The 15,653-nt window shown below is 43.1% G+C and overlaps 1 protein-coding gene across 1 annotated transcript in view; it reads right to left on the bottom strand.

The window, feature by feature from the left end:
• Window positions 1-15,364, bottom strand: part of tspan18b (tetraspanin 18b) — a 41,432-nt gene extending 26,068 nt beyond the window's left edge. The window contains exon 1 of the mRNA XM_033633996.2: window positions 15,078-15,364. The gene's annotated coding sequence lies outside the window, so the exon portion shown is untranslated. The remainder of the gene's footprint in view (window positions 1-15,077) is intronic.
• Window positions 15,365-15,653: the final 289 nt, after the last annotated feature.

The raw sequence follows: 15,653 nt of genomic DNA, 5'->3' as shown, positions 1-15,653 counted from the left end.
TAATTCAGATTCCAAAACAAATGTTTCTATTTGGCATATTTGAAGCATAGACTCGTTGTTTTCGACCAGGTTCAGACAAGGTTAAACAACATCGTAAAGCCTGGCCTGCAACAACACACTGACTTCCATTGTTTGTGAGTACAAACATGTGGGTCACATTACAACACAAAAGTATAAACAAACGTGGAGGACGATGGCAGGATCTCTGCCCAGTTTATATCCGAGGCCTGCTGGTATTTTGGATTTCACAACTTTGTCATGGCATTGTTAATTGTTGCAGCGATACAGCCAAAATCCCTCTCAAAAACCATGTCGAGATAAGTACAGAAGGAACAGGTGTGAAGAAACCTGTTGCTTAATCTGGACAAAAGACTCCAGAAACACATTACAGACACACCTTGGAGCTCCCACAGTGATTTATGGTGGAGCACCTTCACTAACATCCTGAAAATCAATACACTCTTAAGAAATAAAACATTAACCTTCAGGGAAAGAGCAGAAGTGCTGTATATTAAATGAGTGTTGCTACTTTTACTAAATTGAGTACAAGATGAAAAGCGTTGAGATCTGGGTGGCAACAACCACTGCTAAACCAATTCCTGGGGGAAATCCTACTTATGGAGTACTATCACTCATCAATATCAATCAACTGTCAGGGGGCAGCGTTTTAAAAAAATAAGCACAATTACAAAAATAATGTCAATATGGTAAGGCAGTATTACAGAACTGTAACAATTTGATTGCAGCAGATATGATATTAACACCTTATGAATCAATATGAGGAGGTCCCTGCTGATTGCACTCTTGCATCTAACTAGTTGACAGTAAAAATCAATGAAGTTTGATCTGATACAGGCAATTATGCGTATGCTAAAATCAATTTCTTGTGCTCAGATTTATTGAGTAATAAAGAAGGTAAGTTGATTTATTATCCCCTCTGGAAATGGACAAGATATCCATAATAAATTAAAAAAACTGCACTGACTTGTAGTTTTTTTTCTTCAACAGCACCTACAAACACAAGCATAACTTAGTGTATTCATCTACATGCAGTGTTGGGAGGGTTACTTTTGAAATGTAATAGGTTACAAAGTACAAGTTACCCTGTTAAAAATGTAACTATTGTAGTTACATCATCAAAATAATGTAAGTGATTGCATTTGATCACTTTCTGATCAGTACTCAACACTGAAACTGTCAATTTTTAATGAAAATTCATATATTCTTTTACATTTAGTTATAACTCTTTCGTAAGTACCAACGTTTAGATTAGTGACTGTTATTCAATTACATATTGTTTCTCAGTAACTGTAGTGATAACAAGTATACTACTGCAGACAGAGGTGAGTAGAGCAGAGCTTGTTTGGGGCAGAGAAGCAGGGTCGTCGGGGGTTGGCTGCAGTCGGCAAGACGTCACCGCTCCCCCCTTGAGGGCTGGCGGCCCGTCTTTGGACCTACTCCTGAGAAGGTCCATCTCCTGCGTGGCTTGGCGTGGTATGGCGAGGCTAAACTGACAGTATAAACACAAATGGGCGCGGCATGGCTTTACTCAGAGCAGGTCTTCCTTTCTATCAAACCCCTGGAGAAAAAGTAAGTCTTGTGTTGTAACTTATGTCAGGTTTAGAGCCATTAACTTTGGTGAAACTATTCAAAATGCAAAGCCTAGCATTGGATTCAACAGTTTACATTCAGGTGTATTTAGGAGTGACTGAGGCAGCAGACTGTTCAAGAGCAAACATTGACTTGAGCTTAGCAATAATTGTGCTCCACTGAAACACACAAAGCTGTGCTCCATTGCAAGACTGAAAGCCAACACACGTATTATACAAGCTACAAAGAATACAAGTATAAAACAGACCTTTATAACTATGTAGCTGCATACACAAAGAGCTGATGGTCTGCGTCTTTGTGGATTTTGCAGGAGGCTGTACAGGAGCAGCAGGGCAGGTGTCCCACTGCGTTATGAGACCCAGAAGCTTTGCATCTGGATCATTTCCTCAGCCCAGAGGGGGCTCCACACTGGGACCTCCTCATAAAGCTGCACATGTGCCCAAGAACCCCAAATCCCTCCGAATCCTTCATCTGTGTCAGCCTGTATGTGGCAGCTGTGGTGATAGCAGGTAACAAGCTGTGACAAACTCACAACATCACAGAGAGACCAGCAGTGAAAATGACTCATGCTTTTTGTCTCTCACACTGTCAAATATGCTCTCACTAATGGCCAAAGAGCCTGAAAATATGTTTCTGCATGAGGAGTATAAAAAAAAAAAGAGAAGGTTTTATCACTCGTGTTCTTCGACAGAGCAGGGCGAGACGGATGGCAGGAGGATTACTGGAGCAGCGGAAGATGAAACTAGGATAAGGAAGAACTCTGAACTGTGTGATTAAGACTTCTGCCCACTCCAAAAACCTTAAGGTACACTCCTTTCCACATCGGTTCACTCTAAGCTCGATACTCCTGGGATAAGTAGTTGAAAGATATCCTTTGAGGAGATATCCTGCCTGTATGTGAGTCCCAAGAGGAAGCCAAGAGGGACTGAGATGTGGAAAAAGAGGGTTGGACATTTTCCATGGCACAATCTAGTGAAAATGCAGGAGTGCTTTAAGAAACATTCCTTCGATAGGCTGAGGGAGCCACAAGCGGGGAGACGTCAGGAGAAATCATGCTTGGCTCAACACAAAAAGCACTCAGAGAAATGAGATTTAATCTGCTGAGCTTAAAGTGTATTAGCCAGATGTAAACAGTCAGTACCAGCTGTGAGAAAGTTAACTTCCACAGCCCTGCTGCTTGGAACAACTATGCATGAAACATCAAACATTACCACTTAAAGGAACTCTGCAAACAGCAATATTTCAGGGCCAAAATAAAACTTTCACAAGCCAGGGACATTACAGTTGTGGGAGTCAGTGGGTTAAGGTTAACTGGCCACACTGAAACACTTTCTCTCTGAGAATACACTGCCTCCAGGCCCCGAGCTGTGGGAAAGGGAGTTTATGCAATTACATCACATTGATTTATGGGGGACAGAGGAAAGATGGGGAGAGGATGGAAACTGAGCTGCTTGGAGGCGGTCCAAGATTTGGTCCCTGAAGAAACACAAGTCAATAGGTTTACACCACAAAACATGATGGATTTGAGACAATTGTGTGGAGACGGATGTGGTCAAAGAAACACGGTGAGGTCAAGCCTATCTAAAATGATTGGTTTTGATTTACGACACAAAACTACGAAAACAGCCATAATACGGAAGCTTCTCGATGAGCGTGCTCATGCAGAACATGCAGATGACAAGTTCAGAATAGCAAAAACCCCACTGCTGAGCGTACTTCCAATTCTGATGACAACTGTCTTGCCCGAGCAGATGCTGCTAATGCTGTCTTGGGTATTAATTGGGTGCAGTGATGAAATTGTGAGTAACGCGCCCAAGCGTGCACACTGCAGTGTTAGCGGGATAGCATATCTCCATCAGCCCACCGCAGCCTAACAGTTATAAATAAACAGCCCATTTAGTGCTCTCCACTACTGTAACATGACCACAGGAGTGACCACAGCTGGGATATTTATGGTGAAACACATTACTGCTCTTCTGCTTATTTAAACATTTGAATAGAAAATGCAAAAAAAAGACAATTGCTATCTTCCTTCCACTTGTCTAGGAGATGCATGTACTGAAGTCCTGTGAACTGAAGCCGAGCCACTGTGTGACTGCTGTGCTAATCACCTGTAGCCATGACTTTAGCAGTGTTCATCAAATTGCCACAGATGAATGTTGTAGATTGTTACAAGAAGTCAGAAAGCTGATATCTCCTCAGGGCTTCTGTCATATAGTCCAGACAAACAACGTATGAGCCGACACAACAAAGGAAAAACGCGACTCATTAATTTTCACCACATGAGACTTTGATACCAGCCACCAAATGGTGACGATATGAGCAAAGCAGGGGGAGATTATGGAGGAGATTCAGCATAATGAGCTGCAGAGTTACAGTAGGAGATATTAAATGTTTTTTGTTTTAAAAGTTTGCAATATCTCCAACTGTCTGCAAAGTCTCAAGCTTCTTGGAACCACAACAAAACTTCAGCTCAGGCCAAAAGCAACAGAATAAATACATACGCAAGAAGAGCCGGCCAAATATTTGAAGGGAGTGCTTTGAAAGCGCGCAGCATTGACTGCATTATCAAGGCTGGGTGGCTGTGTGAGGTGGGGGTTGCTCTAGATGTGGCAAATGTAAGGAAAGCTCACTCAGAGATGTTTTAAGTAAGAAAAGGTTGGACATCTGTTCCTTATTACATAAAAAAAGCAGCTTGTCCAAATCCAAACTGCCTGCAGAGATAAGTGAAAGTGGTTTCAGTAATTGCTCACAACATTGGCCTTCTCCTCCTTCATTGTTTCTTTAGTGCATCATTTTAATGTGGGGAGATCAAATGAGATCATGTCCGGTAACTGACTGAGACTAAATTTTATTTATGTATTAAAGAAAGTAGTTTAAAAGCTTTTATCTGTGTTACATCCTGTTTTGTCGTCTGTCCAAGCAAGCAGCGAGTTACAGCACCAGTTTGGAGCCTCCAGCTGAGCCACCAGTTAAAGGGAGACTTTGATGATTTTCAACCAGCTTTGTATCATAACAATGTGGGCAGTATGTGTAAATGAACTGTGGTAAACTGCCCTCTATCTTACCAGTGCCCAGATCTCCCTGCTCATCTGATTTTTGCAGGCTGGAACTACAGATTGTACTTCCACATTTTCATATGCCCACCACCACAGACACAAAGAGTATAGAACCAGGCTGTGATAGAGATCCGCCCCTCTCTCGCTGTCTCTCAAACTCAGACGAAAAAACCTCCCTGTACAACCAGGCAGTGCAAACATAAACCAAGATTCTGTTACTACATTGCCTTTACTTGCCTAAAATGTCTTAAGAAACATGTTTCAGTGCACTGTTTGGCTGTAATACAAGCTGTTTGTGAACTGGAAGTGGGCACCACTGTTTCCTGTGTTGTAAAAACAGATGGTGTTCCGAATCGCATACTTTTCCTCTTTACTTTTAGTAGGTACTGCAGCTGCACTTGAACAGTATGCACTGTTGCATGCAGTATGCACACAATCAGGACATACTGCTAACTGCATACAAAAAAATTCTGGCATACTACATTTGACAGACTATGTATTGTGACATACTAAACCTTTTCTGGCACACTATATAGCATGGTAATATGGGTACTGGAATTCACAGAGAGACTGAAAATACTGAGCTCAAACGCTAAAACTAAGCAGTGCTGATCACATATGAACCAAGCTTCTGTTGCTGTGTTGCCAATTTCTTGCCTCAGATATTCATAGAAACATATTTTAGCTATATGTCACCCACAAATGGAAGTGTTCATTGATCCGGTGCAGCGCAGCGCATTCTGGTAGTTGTAGGTTTTCTATCTCTTTGTAAAAGCAAATGCCACAGCCCCCTTCCTCTGTTTTCTCCAGTCATGAAGCACTAATGGTAAAGTATTTGCATCTTTCTACTGCACAGACAGCCCAGCTTTATGAAAAGACCATCTTCCCTGCAGCCATCTTTCCCTCTTCTTTATGAAGACGGATGATTTTTTTTACTGTATGGCTTGACAGATAAAACCAAACGAACCACTATACATCCAGGGGTTTTCAGAGACACCCACAAAATCACTCTGGCTTCAACATTAGTGCTGAAGCATTTCACATGGGATCCAACTCCTGCCAAGTGTTATCGGGAAACATGATCTGGGCCCGTTTCTCCAGGGCGCAAACTCTTGGAGAAATGCCTGAGCCGTCTGCTTTTTTTCCTCAAACACTTCACAGTTCTGAGCGTCACACCCAGGTGGTCAAGATGAGGTTGGACGACTTTGCTGCTGGCCTGTCGTTCTGACACGGGACGGGTGACAAATCAGTGGGAAGCCATCCAAGATCACCTGATGTTCGACTGAAAATAAAATCCCCAAAGGCATCTGTACGCCTAAATCAATGAACATTGCAGCCAATTTAATTTCACGTACCGGAGACACCTGCCGTGCCTGTGCTATCTCTGACAAACACATGTGAAGGTGATCCCCGGATTCGACATACAAACTGAAATACATTTTCATGAAAATATCAAACTCCTTTAATATACTTCAAATGGTTAAACAGTGGCTAGCTTTTCTGTGCAGTGGATTCTCCTTTCTCCCTAAGCTTCAAAGAAAAGGAGATGCAGCGCAGTGAGGATTAGGGAAAAAAGGAATTATGCTTCATGGTGTGCATGTGTTTACCCTAATAACTATTAGCAAAGAAATTTTACAGCGAAGAAAATACTGCCTCATATCTATTTTTGCTCTTCTCTTCTTAGAAAACCGCTCTTAAGGATTCCATGTTGAAGTTGAGCCACTGAGTTTATAAAATGCAGCTCATTCCCTCCACAGTAATGGCACCGTGGTTTGCTTGTGGCCGTAACACATCGACTGGCATTGACCAACTGTTTGCCCAAAGGACAGAGGCCGTGTTTTAGTCCAGTGACCCGTGAATGCGTCTCGAGAAGCGCACTTTTAAAGTGGTAGTGGGCTAAAAATTTCATAAAGCACCATAAAATAATCATGAGGCAGTGAGGCGCTCGGTCTTTGCTGTCTAATTGTTTTCCCTTTTGAGGAGTAAAAATAACTGTCTACAGCATGTACATTTGATCTGCTGCTAAAAGGCAATGGCTACTATTCAGTCAGACATGCAGAGGCTGTTAAGACAAGTAAATTCATCATCGCAAGAAGCATGCAGGGGAGAATCAGCACTGCAATCAGCGCACAAACCGGCTGGGTTGCTTGAACGACCTCAACTGGCTTTAGGGCTAAGATGTCAGTAACAGTTCAGCACCCCTTTTGTGCTTCACTTTTCAACCACATGTGGCGTAATGGTGTGATTGAGGGCAATAAACAGAATGACACTGAAGAAACACCGGCAGAGAATCCTGCAGACACCTGCATCACACCCTCAACACAGGAGGACTTTATGTGCTGTAACTGCAGGAGAGATAACATTATCAGTCAAGCAAAGCAAACCACAAGAGAGGCTCTAAATACAAACAGACAGATGGCCCTCACCTTACACTGCTATTTGTTTAGGAGCTCTGAAGATATTCAGTTCCTGCTCTTTAACAAGCTAGAAATGAAACACAAGCGTCAATCTCAGAGTCTTGTGATCCTGGCAGGAGAGACATCATTAGCCAACCCTTCCCCCAGGTTTCCCCAGGTAGAAGTTGGACCCTGCTGTGGATTTTTTTTAATCAAACACTGATCTGTCCCCCCGATGCTGCGGAGGATGACAAGGAGCCCATATGTCTGATAGACCTGCGGTGAGTCTCGCCCTGTGGGAGGGACTGTAACGTTGCTGTTATCCCACAGGAGCTGCAGGGAGCAGCGCTATGGACAAGGTGTGTGGGCTTCAAAGGCAGCAAAGTACAGCCAGCCTAGCGGAAAGAAATTTGCTGGGGCTTTTCAAAGTACTTACTCATATTGGCATGGTATTTGAATACAAATGCACAAAATCAGATTGCAAGAAGGAAGAAAGAGAATCACATTAGCCCAGTTAGATCTACTGAAGTTTACAACCTTCACTTCCAAGTCGAAATCAAGAAGTCTCTGCTAAGGTTTTTTCTGTGCCATGTTTATGAGTTCAATGCAAAACATTTAACCTAGATTCCAGCAGATATGAGATGCATGTACAGTAAATATAAAATAACCCCATTTCCTGCTGAGTTCTGCCAGCAGCATCCAGACTGCAGGGATGTGTGTGTGTGTGTGTGTGTGTGTGTGTGTGTGTGTGTGTGTGTGTGTGTGTGTGTGGGAGAGCTTCATGTGCATTTGTGTTTGTGTATTTGAGGTTTGTACGGTTATCACTGACTGGAACGGCAAAGTGTTATTAGCAGACTGGGATGCAAACCCAAATCACGCTCAAAATAAATCTCTTAGAGGTACTCTATAATTCAGCCATGCTGGAAAAGCCGAGACAGCAAACAAGACTACGTCATATATACCAACTACCAGTCCTCCCTGTGTCCATAAATCTGATGTAACCACACCATCTCGGCCTCATATCCCAACTTCCAATCAAGAGAGGGTGAGTTAATGAGCGAACATCCAGCTCCAACACCCGACATGCATTTAATTTGTTTAAAATGATAATAGGCTAATTATCTGGGTCATCATTACCAATCTACTGTCCATCCCTACAACAATTTCTGCACTCTACATTACGGAATCAATTTGTGGCGAGAGCAAGTGTGTGTTTGTATTTGCGAGAAACAATTACCATATCACATTATACTGTGTAGCCTATCATCAGTGATTAAAAATAAACAGGATATTTACAGGGACTCAGATCCCCTTTAGGCAGAGGAAATAAAAAATGCAGAGCTGAATATGTAATAAAATAGGACACGTTTTTTTTTTTTAAGCCCCAGAAGACTAATGAGGGCAATCTTGTAAAGCTATATTCTCTTATTCCAGAAACGTGGATGGAAAGAGCAGGAGCATTCGAGGAGGAGAACCTGGGAATGGAGAAGGGGTGGAGTAGAGGAGAGACGGGACACAGTTGTGGCTGGGGCAACAGAAAAGAGAAAGACCAGAAGCCGGGAGAGAGTCCCATTTCATCAGAAAAATGCCTGAGTCAGGAGACGAGAGAACCATTAGACCCAATGAGTCACTGGGAGAGGCTGAAAAAACAGATCTGGTCTGAGCTCGGCTCGCAGTACCATCCCCGAAAAGTAGCCAAAGAGAAGCAGAACAGTGGCCGAAAGTGAAGCACAATGGCTTTTATCCCCAGAAGCATGCCATTGCCTCCTCATCAGTGGAAACTGATGTCATACTTATGTAAAAAAAAAAAAAAAAGTCCCTGCATATGCACACAGAAAACAGTTTTATGGGGAACTGTGGGTCAAAGAGGTTCACAGAGGGCTGCAGCTTATTTTCATTATGACTTAATCTGCTTATTATTTTTCTGATAAATCAATTAATTATTTTTTTGGTCTAGAAAACTGGTGATCACAGTTTCCTAAAGTGCAAGGTGACGTCCAACAGACACAATTATTATAGTGAATCTCTGCAAGCTGGAAGCAGGACATTTTGGGATTTTTTGCTTTATAAATGACTTAAAAAGCACTTGAAACACTCAAACAAGATCTTTATCAAATAATTGGTTAATTTACTTGTGTATTCAGCTCTAATGTGTACAGCACATCCTTCAAATCTCAACCACAAACAGCAAATCCTGTTCCAAACAGAACTGGACATACAAACATAGTACCCAAAATCTGAACAAGTATACAGGGCTCAACAATAAGGATTGTCCGATATCCCGGGGCAAGTAAAGTGCCACGTGGGGCAAGTAAATCTAGCAACTGACCTGCCTGATTCAGCTAGTGTTAACAAACAAGTACAAACATTGTTTTTCCAGAACTGATGATGGAAGTGGCTAAGAACTGAGTCACCTCTCTTCTCATTTTGGCTGGGAGTTGCACACGTGCAGCACTGATCGGGCACTTAGAAGAAAATGGTAGCAAATAAAGACAAAGTTTATGAGCTGAAACGCAAGCAAGCATTTTAATTATCCTGGAATCAGTAGTTCAGTTGGGTGGCGTTCATAAAATTTAAACATGACATTTAACTTTAGTCTTTGTTACTTCATTACAGCTATAATAGATATAACAATTTGTATGGGGCGAGTAAAAATCGATTTCTTGCTGGCAGATTTCTGATCCACTTGCCCGACTGAGCAAGTGAAAATAAAACATTAATGTTGAACCCCATCACAGAACAACACCTGTGGATGTTTGCTTACATACAGACAGACAGAGAAGCATGTTCCACCTCCTCACATTCAGTCTATTGACAGTATGAACTCCAAATATAACAGTGTTTTTCTTATTCTCTACACATCATCTGTCCTGCAATGATTCACAATGTACAATCCTCCATGTGTGTCTATAAATGATTCCTCTGAATAGTGAAATCTTTAACTGGAACCAAGCGATTTATCCAACAAACAAGGAGTCTTACTAGCTCTTTATCTATAAAATGTTAAATCTGGCACCAAATATCATCCATAGTGAAAAGCTTTAGTGTTAGTCAGTGAGTGTGGGAAACAAACACATCCATAAAATGAGCTCTTCCTCCCTGGTGCTACTTGATTAGCACCCAGCTTCCTCCTGCCCAGTGTGCCAACACTGAGCCCACTGCGAGTCAACTCAGCGCTATTGTGTGAACTAAGTAAAGAGCCGGTTGTTCATGCGGCAAACAAAAAAACAAATACCACACATAAAGCATAACGCTGTGTGGTGCTCTGCCACATCTTTTGTTCCATGTTCTTTCAGGCGGCAATGTGCTTAAACTTCAGCATCATTCAGTGGATCAGAGTTGTGTTAAAGCCAGGCAGGTAATCTCCCCACAAGTCAGCCCCGTGTCACATATCTGTGCCAGACTCCCCGGCTAGCCTAAGCTCCTCTCTGAGCTTTGACTACATCTGGGGGATGAAAAGAGCACAAGGTGATGAAGAAACCCTCCAGCAAAGGCACAGGGATTTACCGAGTGTGCTTGCTCAGTGTAATGACCAGCGGGTACTCACCAGCGGCCTTTAATGGACACCTGAGTGACACGGTTTATTAGTTCTGAAAAACATTATGCGGGGGAAAAGATGGCTGGGGGGATTTCAAGATAGATGTGATTTGAACATCCCGATACGGGGCTGAGTGTACCCTCGACTAAGCGCCTACCAAGCCGTGAGCCCGTTGGAGAGCCCGCTATCTGCTGAGCCCAGCTTGTCAAATACATACCTTTTACCTCATTACCTGCTCAGCACAGCCATTATTGAGGGAAATAGGGTGAACGCAAGATAAGCACAAAGAATTCTTGGGTTGAGCACAAACAGCCGGCCTGCTTCCTCCAGATAAAAAGGAAACGTCAGCACGGAGGGGCCCCTCAGCTTCCTGCTCTCAGCGAACTAGCTTAGGTCATTCGCTACTTCCTGGCCCATATGGAGGCACGCAAGGGCCAAAGGAATGCATGAATGGGTGGATAGCACTGGATTAGACAGCATTTTCTAATGTCCATGCAGGAAATCGACCAAAAGCTTGTACTAAAATAGATCATGTCTTTATTGGAGACGTTTTAAGAAATTTGTAAAAGATAATTAGCTCAAACTGAACCATCACATGTTTCAATTTAAGTTTAGACCAAATTGGACCAAATTTCCAGACAATGTGCAAAAGAAGGTGCGAATTATTGTGCATTTCTATCCAGTATCTTTATGCAAATATCACATTGAAGATAAACAGTCAGTGGCTAATTCTCTATTTAAATGCCATTAAACCACTGCAGAAGAAGAGGGAGTAAGAGGTGACATAATTAAGAGAACGTCAGTTAAATGATGTGGAAAACGCAATGTAAATATGGCATTTATCTTTGTTTCATGTAATTATTTGAGGAAGGTTACAGTCTCCTTATCGCTCCACACACATATGATGTTCTACTGTGGATGCATCAGTCTCATGCTTTATGTACATCGTGGTTGATTCATTCGCTTTGTATGTTTTAAATAAACTTTGCTTCATTTTACTTTTATCTATAAATCCATTTTTCTACATCAGTCCAGCAGTAAACAGCCAATGACAGCCAACGGAGAGGCAGATATTTGAATCATCAGTTGAAGATCTGAGCTGAGATTCTTTAAGTTGAGCAGCTGTTGCTTTTTTTATTTTGTCCGTCAGTGTGTAGTGTTCTCCTGGGGACATTTTGGTCCCCAGATGTAACTGCAGAATGAGTACTCCTTGTTTTCACGCTGCTCTTTGGTACAGGCAGCTGCTGACCCAGACCCAGGGTGACCCTGAGTGAGATAGAGGCAGCTGCCAGGAGGAAGAGAAGCTTTGCCTTATCAAGCTCTGAAATAAAATTATCTTTTGTCTTCTACTTAGAGGTGGAGGATTTACAGCTCATGGCAACTAGTGTTGGCACGAAGTGTTGTACATTTGCTATCTATTAGCATTACTAGCTAACTAAACTTGTTAGATGAGCATCACTGTCGCCCCGAAACGTCCTGCCAAACCCCATTTAAATTCTCACACTCCACAAAAGGAAAAAGGGGGAAAAGTACTCAAATATTCGTATTGAACAGCCAAATCTGATTCAACCGACATAACTCTGAGTCAGGCACAGCCGTACCCGACACGTAGTTGCATTTTGAGGAGTCTGTCTGTGCTTGTAGCTACACCATAACTCCCTAACAAACAACTAAATCCATCTTTAGAGGAGCACCAAAGCAGTTTTTGTATGACATGACCTTTAGCTAAAACTGCACAACATCAAACCACAGAGTTTGAACACTCGGTGCTCACAAATCACACTCCAGACATATATAATAACACACACCTTCATGGCTTTTAAACAGCTGATGAAAAATACACCTTTCCCAGAGTAAATTATTTCTGCCAGCTGAAAAGCAAATTTCATTTTCTCATGTCTCCTGACAACAAAGATGCTGAACCCATTACTAGCCGAGGCCTCTGCATCACACACATTAAATGAAGGGTCCTCTAGCAATCGAAAAAAGCAATTTTCTCATTGAGCCAATAGATACTCCATTTAGTTCCGGGCTCTCTACGGACCGCTGCTGCCGTAGTGGGGCTGATACAGGGGAAAGAGAGTGTAGAGTGATGACCCAGCCTCGTTTTCCCTCCGCCTTGCTGCTCTGAACTCATCGATACAGATACAGACGTGCTTTGCAGCCTGGATGAGAGGAGGAATGAAGACGGGGCAGATGAGAAAGGATGGGGACAAGAAGAAGAAAGAATAATAGATGAGACGATACAGAGGGAGACAGATAGAGGAGGTGGACGGAGGTTGTGGTGAGGCAGGATGAATCAAGGATGGGAAATCAGGGCCGGCGATCAAATGACCGGCCAAAAAGGCAGCAGACTCATTTGCAGGCACATCAGCCGATAGATAGGAAAGACAGAAACAGTGAAAGTGGTGAGGGGGAAAGAGGAGTAGCGAGGCACCCAACCAAGTGGAACCATGGATTGATTAATTTCATGCGTTTAATGAGCGGTGCTCTGCCAGGTCAGGTGGCATCGTGTCAGTCACCCAGTCCCTCTCAGCAGGAGCTGCCATACACTGAAATTTACACTTTCTGTTAAGGACTGGGAGGCCGAGCAGCAGAGAACTCACCACACACACACACACACACACACACACACACACACACACAGACTCATAAACTATATGTCTCTTCAGCCTGCGTATGTCTCTCTAACTCTATCTCACACTTCCATTCTTGTCCTTTTCATTTGTGTTTGCTGTACGTTTCTTCGCTGGCATTGCAAATGTGTGATTAAGAGCAACACATTATCAGAGGCACTATTAAAAATGAGTGCACTGATCACCAGTGGCAAGTCTCACACCAGGTGTTTTGTGTCTGTAGGCGGAATAAATAGCAGCTTGGCTCGGAGGAGATTTGAATACACTCAAACATGCTCCCTCCTAATTGCTACTCTCCCCATTGTTGCTGCCAACCTTTATTCCCTGTATAAATTACACTGTAGGTTTATAAACCCTGTTGTTTGCATTTGTACTTATCCCGCAGACATCACTTGTGTGTCTGAGCAACAAAACTATTTCCCAACACTCGTGTGAATCAAGCAGAGGAGAGAAAGGCTTTAGGCGGAGTTTAGTCATCCGTGTTGGCAGCTGCTCCAAAAGCATCAATACTACTGTTTCTTTTTTTTTTGACAAGGCAAATGTTCACCCGCAACATGCCGAACAAACACGCCTCTGTTTCCAGTTTGTGAGCTTCTCTCTCTACAAATTGTTAACTCCCAGTCATTTAGGGGGTTTGGGAGAAGAAGGAAAAAAAGGAGGGTGGAACAAAAAAGAGACAGAGAAAGAGAGAAATCTCTACATGATGCAGCAGTATGGTAGCCCAGCTCATTAATCACGACAGGAGCTGATTTGTCAGTCTGTGCAAGCTGGTGGGGCGTGATATGATTCTTCTCTCCTCTTTCCAGACACACACTGTACCAGCCTCGGGGAGACAGAGAGCCAGAGTGAGTAACTCGAGGCAAGAAAATCCAGCACACTCACCTGGACGCTGGTGTGTGTTAATGGTTCCCCTGGAGCCAATCTCCTCAGGTGAAATCTGATTATAACCTTATTTCCAGCTGTTACTGTATCTGGAGAAATGTTCGAGTCTTGTCAGCGGGAGTATAACTTTCTTACTCTGTTGGTGTCCAAACTTTTGAGTTAACCACCCTGAATTCACTTAAAAGTCACATGATCAGCACTGCTGTAATAAAGCATGTGTTATCAGTGTCCTCAGTGTATTGACTTTTCTATCTCAGAGCTCTTGAATGCATCATGCTCGCCTCAGTGGAGCTCAGTCACAGAGGGAGAAGTGGAGGGGGATGAGGTAGTTTTGGATGATGTATCCTTCTCTGATTAATGCAAACTGACAGTGAACTCCTGCCCTACAGCAAAGGTAGCGCCGTCAGAGGCATCCATCTGCTGACCCCATACATGTGTGCAGACAGCCTCACCACGGTTATGGCTGGAGCCCCGTGGGAAGGATGCCAGCTTGGAGACTGACACACATCACTCTGGATCCCCCCCCTGATGTCAGGTTTCTCATAGTATAACCCACTATTACCTGTACACAGCATATTTATAACATTGCACAGACTGATTCAGGACACAGATAGTCACCTGAGGATCTTGGGTGTTTGCTCATGAGTGTTTATTCCCAAAAGGATAATAACACTGACCTCAAGTTGACTGAAGCCTGATAAACGATTTAAACAATTGGGTGTGATTTCTTCTTAGTGTAATTTCTCTGTCATGCTATTTGTTCATTAGCTCAACTTGCAGCAACAAAGTAAAGCAGCAATCAAAGCACATCACCCATCAGACACGCTGTTGTAAATAATGAGCGCGTTCAACACGACAGTCGCGAAAACAATCCACGGATCCCAAATATGATCGTTTACTTGTCATTTCAACACATTTAAGTTGGAGACTTGTAGTTGTAAAGCGTGTTTCTTACCTCAAAGCGCAGCTCAGTGCCGAAACCTGTATCTGTGACAAGCTGCTTCCTTGCGTAAATGTCCCCAAAAAGCCGCTGTGAGAAGCCTGGGACTGCTGGAGGGAAGTGTTGATATGAAACAAAATAAAAATGCCGATCAGCTGGGAGGTCCACGGAGGTGATTTGTGCCCAGCAGAGTCCAGCTAATACAATCCACCGCTCCGAGATCTGCGATCCCAGTTTGGACTAACAGTAACAAGCAGTGTTGAGAGGAGAGATTGGTATGCAAACAGTTTTGTGAAGTCACTGAAAGCGGAGCGGCTCATCCAGCTGCCTGCTCTGCTCCGGAGGGCGGAGACTCTGCGCTCATATACACGCCCCCAGTTTACCTTCTGCTCTATTGTCGCTCCGGTGTTAGGACTTCTTGGAGTTGTTAATGCACACAGCAGAAATCATACATTTTAGCATCTGTATCAACAGCAGTGAACCACATGTCAAAATAAGATGCATACTTCTGGATTGTAGTCAAGTTCTGCTAAAACTTTTTTTTAATTCTCCTTTTTCCTTCCTTAGAGACACATTAAATTGGTTTTCAGG

This window comes from Epinephelus lanceolatus, chromosome 5 (assembly GCF_041903045.1).
Source record: "Epinephelus lanceolatus isolate andai-2023 chromosome 5, ASM4190304v1, whole genome shotgun sequence".
Lineage (NCBI taxonomy): Eukaryota > Metazoa > Chordata > Actinopteri > Perciformes > Serranidae > Epinephelus > Epinephelus lanceolatus.
Note: the sequence above shows the minus strand (reverse complement) of the source record. Positions and strands in the feature narration are given on the sequence as shown.